Below are 13379 nucleotides of genomic sequence, written 5' to 3'. Positions count from 1 at the left end.
CAACAAGGGAGCTAACTCCTCCAGTTCCGAAGTTAGCACCACCGCCACTAAGAGAGCCTACTCCTCCCCCTCCGAAGTTGACAACATGTGCACAGTCTAAGAATTTGATTTCATCTCAGAAGTCAGCTTCATCCGAGAAGCAAAGGGCACCTAAGAAGGTGACATCACCTGAGAAGTTGCCTTATGAACAAACTAAAGAGGAAATCAGAGTGATAGTGAACGCCAGTGTCAAGAAATGGATGCAAAATCCATAGCCTGAGAAGAAAATTCCAATGTGTGCAGAAACGTAGAAGTTTTTCTTGAATATGGCCACACCTATTGAGCCTAAGCATAAATCAGACTACGCGCGCATGAAAAGCAAGAAATACTTGAAAGAGTCCTCTATTGAACACGTACTACAAGAACAAAATTTTGAAAGGTTTCTTGAAGATGCCAAAATGACAAGAAAGCAATTTCTAGACGAGTCCTTGGCACCAAAAGCAACCGAGAGATGGCAATTTAAGCTGGGTGAACTGTTGGTCACGCCAAGCATGTGGGACAAACTAACATTTCTACTTCAAAAATTCCATGCATGGTACATGAAGGAGTCGAGGGAGGGTAGAGAAATGTTTGAGGCAAGGTACACGGATCGAGATTCCCTCCACGGGGATGGTACTATTTTTATATTATTTGAGGAAATGTAACGAGTGTACGAGCAAGATACCGTCGATATATCTATATTGAGTTCTTGGACTCTGTAAGTGTCGTATCTGTATAACTAACAATATACATTTTTGTACCATTGGATTGAATGTCTGAACTCATTCCTTGTGTAGATTGAAGGTACAAAGATGCAGGACACAAGGCATCCAGCAAGTGGGATTCATCAACCTACATCATGTAAACCCGATAATGATCGAATCCGATCAAAAAAAAAACCAAGGACTATGCATTAAAGTGTATTTTGGAGCTACAATTGAAGAAATATATACTTTCACCCTACCACTTTGGGTATGTGTTTTCCTCCATGATTGTTCTACTCTTTTTTAGCAATGCATCATTAGAAATTAGGACCAACTAACCTACGGTGATCTATGTGCAGTTATCACTAGATACTCCTTATCATCCAGCCAGATATTAGTAGGATCGTTGTCTATGATTCACAAAATAATCCAAAAGAAAACCTACCAATCTGCCATTGACTTGCTATAAAGGTAAAATCTGACCATTTTGTTATTGCTCTTGTAATATTTGACTTGATTGAATCTAAGTCTACTTACGGTAATAATCACACACATGCAGAGTGTTAGACACCGGCCATTCACGAAAGAATGGATAGCCTGACATGACTTTTCTTGTAGGAAGCAGGGTTTGGGCAATAATATATGTGGTTTTTATGTAATAGAATTTATGCACGGATTTAACGGAGATGTGCCGCTCCCAATGGCCGATGTTGAGGTAGGTCCCAATGGCCGATGTTGAGGTAGGTGGAACACATATTGATGACTAATTTTCAGGTCGGATATGTGTTTATAAGGATTCATTTATTCAATTCTTGAAATTACAGCTCCTCAAGTTGTTCAGAGATCGTCTCATACTTATTGAAATCAACGCACTTCAAGAACATCTCGTCAAGTTCATCAATGACCAAATTATCAGTCCAACCAGCGAATTCCATCAAATTGGCACCTCTCTCTTGTTACCTTCATCCAATAAGAAAGGGTAGAATTCAGAACCTTCGATTAACAAGAAACCTTAAACTCTTTATTTTTGTTGGAATGAACTTGATATGTATACGGTATATATATACTATGACGAGACATGGTATTTTATGACTTAAATTTATATGTGCTTATGTGTATATGCTGCGATGAAACTTCACATCTCGTGAATTAAATTTATATGTGTGACTAAAAATATACCGTATACTATTGGCAACGGTAGCCAAAATTTAAAAATAGGCACGGTATTGGCATTAAATGTCAGATTTTAAAAAGGACGGAAAACACCTATCAGTACCGGTTGGATCCATAAACCGACATTAATAGTAATTTTCACTGCCGGTTTTATACCCGATACTGATACACAGTGACTGTCAGTACCAATTATGATGATTTTAAACGACCACCGATGAGAGTTTCTGTAATAGTGGTCTCGGGCAGGTGTAGATACAAATGCGTGTGCGTGTTATGTGGGACTGCATATGTACCTACGCACTGGAGGTGGCTTTCGCTCTCTATCCTAGTACGTGTAGGGCACAAACACGCTTAAATGAGTCGTGTGTGCATTCTCCATGCATTTCTGAAAAAGTAATGAATTAAATTATTTAGAAAGCGGTGAGTAAATTTGCTAGTACCATCACAAACAACTACAAGTTTTTTTAAGAAGGCAACATGGCCTGAAGGGCCTACGAACTCTGCATTAAGTGGTCATAGTACTTTACAAAAATAACCAGGAGAAAATATGAAATTACATCATGCTTGTTCGCCACAAAGGCCTTTTTTGACGGTTACATCGAGGATGTTGGAGTAGGTCTACGAAAACCTTTTGTTCAGCTCGCTGAAGATGAAGTGAGTGGCTGGTGCATACCTTTTAGTAGAGATCGATGGGTGGTGTTGCTCAAAATGAGCCTCCTGGCAGCCAACAAAATAATGATGCTTGATTTTGTTGCGTGGCGTAGGCGCAACAGCATGCACCTGGCAATCGCTAAATGGAGAGAGCATTACCAATTTTAGGGTCTCCCATAAGGAGTTCGATATATAGTGCCACTGATGAGTACGGGCACGGACTGTTGTGTTGATTGATATGGTGAAATAGAAGTGTGGAAGAACTAATTGAAACACCGTATGAAGAGTTTCATAAAAATGGGAGAGAATACATGGCGGGAAGAAAGGCCAACCCACCGGCAGGTAAGGAGATAAACTCCAAAGCTACAGTGGGAAACATTTTATTTAAACTGCAGGAGGGGAAGGGGTAGAGTACTTTACTGGCACCAATATAGGAGCAAATCGCTACCATGAAAGAGACGATGATGAACGGCAGTGTTGCTCAGGAAAACTTTAACTATACACAGAAAAAGATCGAAACAAGAACTGTCACTGCTACGAAAAGGCATATCAGTGCCATTGAAAAATAGATTTATTTTCAGTTTTTCAACCGGCACTTTTTAATTGGCATTAATAGTCAATGACTATCAGTGTCGAGCCTGGAACTAGTACTGAAAGTTCTTTTCAGTGCTGGTTCGTGCTTCCAACCGGCACTGAAAAGGTTTCCTGAGCAAAAAAATAAATAAGCATGTTCTTCACTCGTGATTTTTGCACAACCGACACTAATAAAACATTACTTATGATTTATTCTATAGTAGTATGGTCCTTAAAGGAATGGGTCCCTCACTCCTCACCAATGCGTGCAGCAAGCTGAAGAAGAAGGGAACGGGCCGATCTGACTAGAGTGCGAACAACTAACATGTGTAATGTAGAGAGGGGAAGGAGGTTTATGATCTGACTTCATCTACACTTAGCATCCCAAAGTTGAAGACCACCATCGTGATGATGTGCACCGTAAAATGCCATGGTAAATGGATAAACTCGGAGGAATGTTGTTGCCATAACAATTTTGGTCGAAAGGGTATGATCATGACTTCTAAAACTGTTTTGACTCAACACAAAAAAAGCCTAATTCAATTTCTATCTAAATGTGCTTTAGACATTTCTAGTGTGTCTAACGTAATACACGAACAAGTATGACGAGAGCCTCTTCTAGAGAGGAGACTCAAGCTTGGAGATAAAGTGGAGCGGGAGGAATATTAAATATGTTGATAGTAAAAAAGATTGGTCCCTAGCCTGATGGCCATAGGGCTATATTTATAGTGCCTTTCAGGGTGTAAGTATACAAATATGCCCTTATAGAGATAACGATGCAAGTTACCGCTACGCTACAGGGACTTGGGGCAAGTGAATTACATAGCCTGGTTTCAAGTAGAATATATTTACCCATAATAGGAAGATATTATCTACTAGGGTAAATACAATGGTGTAGGTGACCCGAGGGTACGATACTCGGCTGGTCATCAATTGCGGCATGGCACCGTACTGTCCCGAATGTCAGGATGACCTCCACTTTCACTGGGATGTCAGGGTGGTCATCACTTCCACTGGCATTAAATACCGGTCACTTCCTTGCAGGCGGAGGATGGCTCGTTGGCCCCCTCTAGCTAATTTTTCTCCAAGGCTTGATAACCCACTCCCTGGGCTTCGGGGACTAGGGCTCCGGGAGGCTGGGGCTCTAGAGAGCTCTAGAGCCTGGAGACTCGAGAGACCTTCGGGGATCCACGGTTCATAGGCTAGGCTGATGGGGCCAGGGGCATCGGGGGTCCATAAAGATGGCCCCCACAATCCCTTCTAGAGATCGACAACGACCCCTTTCTCGAGAGGCAGTAGCCAGAGGGGTTCACGGTCTTTGGAAGCCAGACTTCTGGAGAGGATCTGGAGCCCTGGCTTCGGAGGAGCTCTTGATGGCAACCCTCTAGTAATGTCTACAGGATGGGGTATTTCCCCCAACAGTACCCCCTCATCCGCTGGTACAAGGTATGGAGGGACAAGCGGATAAAGAAAGAACTAGCTCCAGCTCAGCATCATAGTTAGTATATCATAATATAGCTTGTCACCATTCAGAAGTCTCTTAGTGGTGACTGTGAGTGATGATGGTGAAGCTTGATGGCGACGGCGTAATCTGGAGGAAACTGCATGGTTGACAGGTACGCTGAAGGAGGGAGTCCATGACCCCTCAAAGGTTTACCGCGATAGGGCCTGACGGAGTCAATACGCTCCGGGGCCTATGCGAAGTAAGCCCTTCAGCTCTGTTGATGGTGAGTCCTTTGGCTGCTTGCACTATCATGGTGGAGGTTGTGTGTAGCAGTGAGGTATTCTCCTTGTTTTTTGGTTTAAGTAATGGATGACGTGCGGTGATGGTAGTGTGTCTCATGGGGTAATGCACAGGTTCTCCTAGGGTCCTGTGCCCATGACCCTTGCATGTGACGAAAGATGATTGAGCCATAAGTGCGACAAGATGTGAGCACAAAAAACCAGGGTGCCACCACAAGATGTCACCACGTGGACGCGGATTTACTCGGGTGTGGCTGCGGGCACCCCAGAGGAGTAATTGGGAGTACCACGAAACGATGCCTGTAACGATTCCATTTTCCTCCCCTGGCGTGTGCAAGAAATTGGCCTGGCTATAAAAGCCTGGGGTTCACCTAGTTGATCCTTCACCACTATGTAAGGGAGTGCCTCTTCTTGGCTTGAGTATGGTTTCGATTGGCTCATCGCTTTGGACGCGTGCATCAGTTCTGCCTGCTATGGTGCCTCCAGGGCCGTGCGGTCCCACAGGCATGTTTGCAAGGTTAGAGCCGATGGCCATCATTCTTCCATCCTTGCGGAGGGAGCCCCCTCCCCCTGCCACTTTTTCTCGGTCCCCAATCCGACCAACCGCTCCAGTCGAGATTATCGATATTTCTGATGATGAATGGGAGGCTGATTGGGATCTTCGGGCGAAGGAGGTTGACATGGAGGAGAAGGTGGAAGCGGAGAAGGATGCATCCCAGGCAAAGAAGAAAAAGGCCAAGGAGGAGGGAAAGAAGGCTATGGAGGAGTTCTCTTCATCCTTGTCCTCGTCCTCATCCTCTGACGGCTCGGGGGTAGGCTACTATATCAGCTTCCGTAGCGATTGGTCGTAGATGAAGCGGATACATCACTTCATGCACTGCTACTTGGGCTTGTAGTTTCCTTGATAGTCACCTTGTTCTCTTTCTCCCCCTGGTTTGCTCTCTTAAGGTTTGTTTCCTTGTCTGTCACCTTGTACTCTTTCTCTACCTAGTTTGCTCTCTCGGCGTTTGTTTCCTTGTTTGTCACTTATTTGTCGATGCTTCTTTTGTGTACACATATGCCTCCATGTCTCACATAAGCCTTCCGTGTCTTTGTGTACACCTAAGCCTCCATGTCTCACCCTTCCTGACCCCCCCATACGCTGTGATTTTCTAGCAGGCGGAGGGTGGGATGGTAGGTATGACTATAGGGTACTAGGTGCGACTAGAGCGTTGAAGTCTCACACAAGTTTAGGCCTAAACACCACAGCAAGTTCTATTAAGGTGCGGAGGATTTGGATCCTGACGCTTTTGGCGGAGGACATGGACCTTCTCATTCCTAGCGTCTGAGTGGGCAGCCGCTTGTGAGGGCATGAGACGAGTTTTTTGACAGAGGTGAGGAAGTCTTGGAGCCTAGTGACGATGGACAGAGGCAAGGCAAATGATTAAGGCCGAGAGGGGTAGTTTGTGGCCCGCTCAGCCCTGGCTGTTGCTAGGTTGCAGCATGATATGAATATTCTTTTGTCCGATGCCGGTATAGACTCCTTTCCAAATTTATTTCGGATTTCCAATTCAAGGAAATTTATTCAGAGCCGGGCAGTAGCTGTGGCCCTAGGAGGTAGTGCGCGGCCCCTTAGACGTGGCAAGTCTCTGGAGGTGGGGACATCTGGAGCCCAACGGTGGTAACCCGAGGTGACGCTGATGACTAAGCCGAGAGAGGCACTACGTGACCCTCTTTGCCCTTCGCCATAATGAGGCTTTGGAGGTAGAGCCATCCGGAGCCCGACGACGATGGTCGGAGGTGATGCCGAGGGCTAGGCCAAGTGAGGCAGGCCGTGACCCGCTTGGCCCTTAGCCACAATGAGGCTCCGGAGGTGAAGCCATTCGAAGCCCAGCAGAGATGGCCGGAGCTGACGATGAGGGCTAGGCTGAGGGAGGCAGCTCATGACCCACTCAGCCCTTAGATGCGACGAGGCTCCAAAGGTATAGCCATCCAGAGCTCAATGATGATGGCCTGAGATGACGTTAGGGAGGCAGTTTGTGACCCCATCGGCCCTTAGCCGGGATGAGGCTCCAGAGGTGGAGCCAGCCAGAGCCGACAGCGATGGTCGGAGATGACACCAAGGTCTAGGATGAGGGAGGCAGTCCGCGACCCCCCTTAGCCCTTAACCGTGATGAGGCACCAGGGGCGAAGCCATCTGGAGCCCGGCGGCGATGGCCGAAGATGATGCTGAGGGCAAGGCCGAGGGAGGTAGGCCGCGACCCCCTCGGCCCTTTGCCGTGCAAGGCTTTGGAGGTGGAGCCATCTGGAGCCCGACGGTGAAGGCCGAAGATGACACCGAGGGCTATGCCAAGGAGGCAGCTCACGACCCCCTTAGCCTTTAGCCCGAAGCTCGGCAACGATGGTCGGAAATGACACCGAGGGCTAGGCCGATGGAGGCAGTCCACAACCGCTTCGGACCTTAGCCATGACGAGGCTCTGGAGGCAGAGCCATTCGGAGACCAGCAACGATGGTCGGAGATGATATTGAGGGCTAGGTCGAGGGAGTCAGCTCACGACCCCCTCGGCCCTTAGCCAATATGAAGCTCCGAAGGCGGAGAAATCTAGAGCCTGATGGCAATGGCCAGAGAAGACTCCGAGGACTAGGTTGAGGGAAGTAATTCATGACCCCCTTGGCCCTTAGCTGGGATGAGGCTTCAGAGGTGGAGCCATCTGGAGCCTAACGGCGATGGCCGGAGATGACGCCAAGGGCTAGGCGAGGCAGGCAGTCTGTGACCCCCTCGGCCCTTAGCCGCGATGAGGCTCCAAAGGTGAAGCCATCCGGATCCCAACGGCGAAGGCCAGAGATGATGCTAAGGGCTAGGCCAAGGGAGGTAGCTAGCGGCCCCCTCACCCCTTATTCGAGATGAGGCTCTAGTGGCGGAGCCATCCAGAGCCCAACGACGATGGCCGAAGATGATGCCGAGGGATAGATTGAGGGAGGTAGTCCACGACCCTCTCAGACCTTAGCCGCGACGAGGCTCTAAAGGTGGAGCCATCCAGAGCCTGGCGACGATGGACGAAGATGACTCCAAGGACTAGGCTGAGGGAAGTAGCTTGTGACCCCTCGGCCCTTAGCTCGGATGAGGCTCCAGAGGCGGAGCTGTCCGGAGCCTAGCGGTGATGGCTGAAGATGACACCGAGGGCTGGCAGAGCGAGGCAGTTCATGACCCCCTCGGCCCTTAGCTGGGATGAGGCTCCGGAGGTGGAGACATCCAAAGCCTGGTGGTGATGGCCGTAGATGACATCAAGGGCTAGGCTGAGGAAGGTAGTCTGCAACTCCTCGGCCCTTAGCCACAATGAGGATCTTGAGGGGGAGCCATTCAGAGCTCGGAGATGACTCCGAAGGCTAGGCCGAGGGTGGTAGCTCGCGACCCCATCGGCCCTTAACCGGTATGAGGCTTTGGAGGTGGAGCCATCTAGAGCCATGCAACGATGGCTGGAGTTGACGACGAGGGCTAGGCCGAGGGAGGCAGTCCGCAACCTCCTCAGGCTTTCTAGCGGCGAGCAAATAGAGGGCGTGCATTGCACCTTTTATGTAGTGTGCATTGCACGGAGCGTCATTCCCCAGACCCCCTTGCATCTTATGGTCGCGAGCAGGCGGGGGGTGTGTTTCGCACCTTTGTGTAGTGTCTATTGCACGGAATGTCATTCCCCTAACCCCCTTGTGTCTTGTGGTCGTGAGCAGGTGTGGGTGTGTTTTTCCAGGAGGCTTAGGTGGGGCCTCCTACATCGAGGGCCTGCTGGACTCTGGTATGGCTAAGGTTGTTGGTGCAGCTTAGTCATCATCGCTGGTGTATTGTATAATCGGTGGCAGAGTAGGGGAGGTAGAGCAGCCCAAGGGGGCTCGATAAGGTCCGGAAATCTACTCTGGCATGTTCCCATTTTATGACCCCTAGATTGTCTATCGCCAACTTTTTCCCTTGCTAGGTGTTCTGCTTGCCTTCTGATATACTCCTCCTGGAAAGTAACGAGGGTTTGGTAGCCATGTGTATTGTCGGCACGCCCATCCCCGTGCAGGATGCAATGGGACCCTTCTGGTGACACCGGAGCCTACGGTCGGCGCCCTCGGCTCCGGTGGGATTTGTGCGCACGTGAGGCTGTAGTCTCCCTGGAACCCGCTCCCATCAGGGGAGGCTGAGGAGGTTGCCGAGTGACCAGGCTCTTGGAGAACATGGGCTCCATGAAGTTGCCTTGGACGTCGTTACAGGAGGCATATGGGGGCAGCAGGAACCAGGCACGAGTGCCCTTGGGCTCGAGCGTCCAGAACCACTGGAGGGCATTCTATTTGGCTACGGCCTTGGTCGCAACCTCCTGGGGTGTCACGAAGTCCTCACCGTGCCACTGCCGGATGGCCTCCATGCCGGTTTGGACCTCCATGCCAACCCAAGCTATTGGGTCTGCGTTGGCTGGAGGGTCACCGTTCTGCCCAACTATGAACCTAGTGGGGGCACATCGTGTTCTTGCTACTGCCATGCATACCTCTGCATGGGTGCGGCGATGGAAATGGCTATTTGGGTTAGCGCCTTGGCGGTTTTTGGTGGTGTCCTACCTCCCTTTGTACTTCTATATTCAGATCCCCACAGACGATGCGCTGTTGGCGGACGAAAATATCTTTCACAAACAAGTACAACGAGAGCCTCTTCTAGAGAGGAGACTCAAGCTTGGATACAAAGTGGAAAGGGAGGAATATCAAATGTGTTGATAGTAAAAAAGATTTGTCCCCGGCCTGATGACCATGGGGCTGTATTTATAGTGCCATTCGGGGTGTAAGTATACAAATATGCCCTTACAGACATAGCGATGCAAGTTACCACCATGCAACAGGGACTTGGAAAGTGAATTACATAGCCTGGGTTCAGGCAGAATACATTTACCCCTAAAAGGAAGATATTATCTACTATAGCAAATATAGTGGTGTAGGTGACCTAGAGGGTGCGATACTCAGCTGGTCGTCAGTTGCAGCATGGTGCCACACTGACCTGAATGTCAAGATGACCTCCACTTGCACTAGGTTGTCAGGGTGGTCACCACTTGCACCGGCATTGAAAATCGGTCACTTTCTTGCAGGAGGAGGATGGCTCATGGGCCCCGTCTAGCTGATTTTTCTCCAAGGCTTGATAACCCACTCCCTAGGATTCGGAGGCTAGGGCTTCGGGAGGCTAGGGCTCTGGAGAGTTCCAGAGCCCAAAGACCCGAGAGGCCTTCTGGGACCTAAGGGGCCTTTGGAGATATAAGGTTCACAGGTGTAGGCTAACAGGGCAATGGGTGTCGGGGGTTCATAAAGATGGCCCTCACAATCCCTTACGGAGACCGACAACTACCCCTGTCTCGAGAAGCAGTGGCCGGAGGGGTTCACAATCTTTGGAAGCCAGACTTCCAGTTGAGGATTCGAAGCCCAAGGGCTTTGGAGGACCTCTTGATGGTGACCCTTTAGTAATGTCTGCAGGCTAGGGTATTTCCCCCCAACAGCATCAAAGTTTTGCATCTTAGGTTCCAATCTTAACAACTACATATGGTAATTCTGGAAAGGTAAATGTGAAAGAAAAATGGTGCAATGTGTAAATATGGAACGCAAATGAGTTAGATAGAGAAAATTCAGTGTGAGAACTTTTTCCCAATGTATAAAAGAGTTGCCACTCTTTTCTAGTCACATTGGAGCTCGCTATATCTATGCTTGTGGGCCACACAAAAGAACTTTAATAGAGTCTCCACATACGTCTTGAATTGGGTAGCACTTCACCAATCTGGTGTGCTGTGGGGGAACACTCCAAATAATATTTTAGGTAATCACCAAGTCGATCATTTATATAATTATGACTTTAACGATTAACCAGAATATCATTCCAGTAGTCCCAACACGTATTTTGTGCCCAAGATCGGAACATATGCCTTTCCAACATAAGCAATCATAACCAAGCTTAATAAAGAGCAAGTAATTAAATCATATTAAAAGTTCTTAACCATTTACAAGTTTAACAATTTACAGCAAAAGAGATCTAGGTGGATACTAAAACTGATCAACTCCTAACCAAAAGAGAGACTACACGATGGAAACAAAAGCTAAAGACGGAAAAATATGGGTGAAGCCATATGCCCTTAGGCTTCACCCTAAAAGCGCGACCTCCAAGTAGTTGCCTACTCATTTCTCACCGCTAGCATCGGCGGGCGTGAAGTAGCCAAACACCGCTTTTTCCTCACCTGCAAAACATGTAGAGCAGCTGAGTATGAAGGTACTCGCAAGACTTAATCAATATAGGGTACATATAAATAACCCAACTCCAAGGATTATGCATTAGACCATTAGCAAGGAAAAAGGCCACAAGGTTGATTAGAACATATGCGCCCGCAACCTAGACACATCGAAACATAACCAACATACCCTTCCAAACCTATAACTATCAACCTGCACATGAATGTAAGTGGAACTATAGTAATACATCAATAGCTAGGCATCAACATTACCCAATATACCATCCAGACCACCATCCCACATTCGTAACTCTACGACCAATGCAAATGGACAGAAGCAGGCTCATGACCGAGAGCGTGGCAATTCAAATTGTTTTTACACCCTGCAGGGGGTGCTCCTTTACCTACATGACTCGAGGACTATGCGGCTCACGTGTCCACATAGTCCCACGCGAGGGGGTATTCTTGTCAACCTTTCCTAATAAACCCCAACCATTTGATCATGCACCAATAGGTGTGGGGGTCATCTAGAACTACTCTCGGAGCAAACTATATACCCCTACAAGTCCGCTCGCTCACACCATCGACTCGCACATTAAAAGGTCACAGCTACAAAGGTATTTGGTTTATCATTCCCATATGCGACATGTAGTAAGCACGGAAAGTGCTAAAGCCAACTACACCGATGGACGGTGCTTAACCGATGCAAACTGGTCTGTGGTGACTGGGCTCCTCTCCCGAACTACCCTGAGGAACTCCTCCAAAGCAGAAGACACCCCTAACATTGCTCACATCTCATCTCATCCGCACATCTTATCCAACCATCAACATCATAATCAATATTCATGAAAATAAGTATCCCTAAGCTCGTGAATAATGGATGCACTATCGCTCGACTTCTACCGAGGACGTATGCATTGCTAAACATTTCGAATAACTTTCAAGTTAGACATCAACAATGTTATCAAGGCTACTAGGATATGGATCATCAAATAACCAAGGTAGGACAATGCATTGCATAGGTTCTACCCATATAAGCCCGACATTGACTCATTGAATATGCAAACTTACATAAAACATAGTTTATCAATTTTAGACTCCACAATTCAAATCAAAAGGCGCAATATGCTTAGATGATTTCCTTGCTACTCTGCGGTTTGCCTGATACTTCTCACACAACACTCGCAAAACTCCAGAAGGTTGGCGTCGCCTTCACTCGCTTGGACCAGCGGCGTAACGCCCTCTAAACGAATCAAAATGCAATGCATAAACAAACGAATGATGGAAAAAATGCACAAATGATGCATGCTTGAATTATAATAGAGTGCCGAGCTTCAAAAACATTTGCAAAAGACCGCTAAGTGATTAGGGTTTCGAAGTTTGAGATCCCGGACAAGGTAACCTAAGTATATCTAGTTTTAAGAGGCTAGTAGTCAGACTGAGATAGAGGTGGTGGTCTGACTGGCAACTAGTGGAGAGTTTTGGCCTCTGACGATCTGACCATAAGCATGGTGGCGGTCAGACCACCCACCAATAGGCAGACCGGTCCAAGTGGCAGTCAGACTCATGTATAAGTTTTTAACTCGGATTCCCCTATCCCAACTGGCAGTCAGATTGGCCCTAGCGGCGGTCAGACCGCTAGGCCTTGCTGGTAGCACCTTTGCGGGGTCACCGTCAAGGATTCCGGTGAAACCTTTGACAATGAAGGGTACTAAAATACTCTATAGGACTAGTGGAGTGCTTCTAAAGTGATTTGGTCATCATTCACCGAGCTAAAATCAAAAATACCCCATGGATTGGATCTAGGCTAGGTTGAACTTGGGCCTAAAACAACACGAGGATCGAATCGAGCTCGAAAACAATGGGGAAACGGTTTGGGATAGTTCACCTCAGCTTATGAAAGCTTTCTATTGGATTGGAATGCTTCATTGAGGCTCCAATTTGTGGATCAGCTCCTGGAGTGGGGGTGAACCTTGCGGTCGATGAAGGGGTCTTCGGTGAGGGAGAAGAGAAGGGAAACTTGGGAAAGTCCTCCGGAAAGCCTTCGAATGTGACGAGTAGAGCTCTCTTTTTCTCTCTAGGGTCGGGTGGAGAGAGGGAGAGTGAGAGAAAAGTGAGAGGAAGAGAGCAAAAGGAAGTGATCGATCCACTTAACCTGAGCATCTGTGTGCTGGCGGTCAGACCGTGAGCTCGGGTGGTCAGACCATGGGAAATCCGCATGGCAGTCCATGTGGTAGCGCACTTAGCAGTCAGACCGCAGGTGACACTGGTCAGACCGCAAGGGGTTCTTTTGCTGAAATTTTCCAA

The sequence above is a fragment of the Phragmites australis genome, chromosome 16, assembly GCF_958298935.1.
Source record: "Phragmites australis chromosome 16, lpPhrAust1.1, whole genome shotgun sequence".
Lineage (NCBI taxonomy): Eukaryota > Viridiplantae > Streptophyta > Magnoliopsida > Poales > Poaceae > Phragmites > Phragmites australis.
This window is presented reverse-complemented; position numbering follows the sequence as displayed.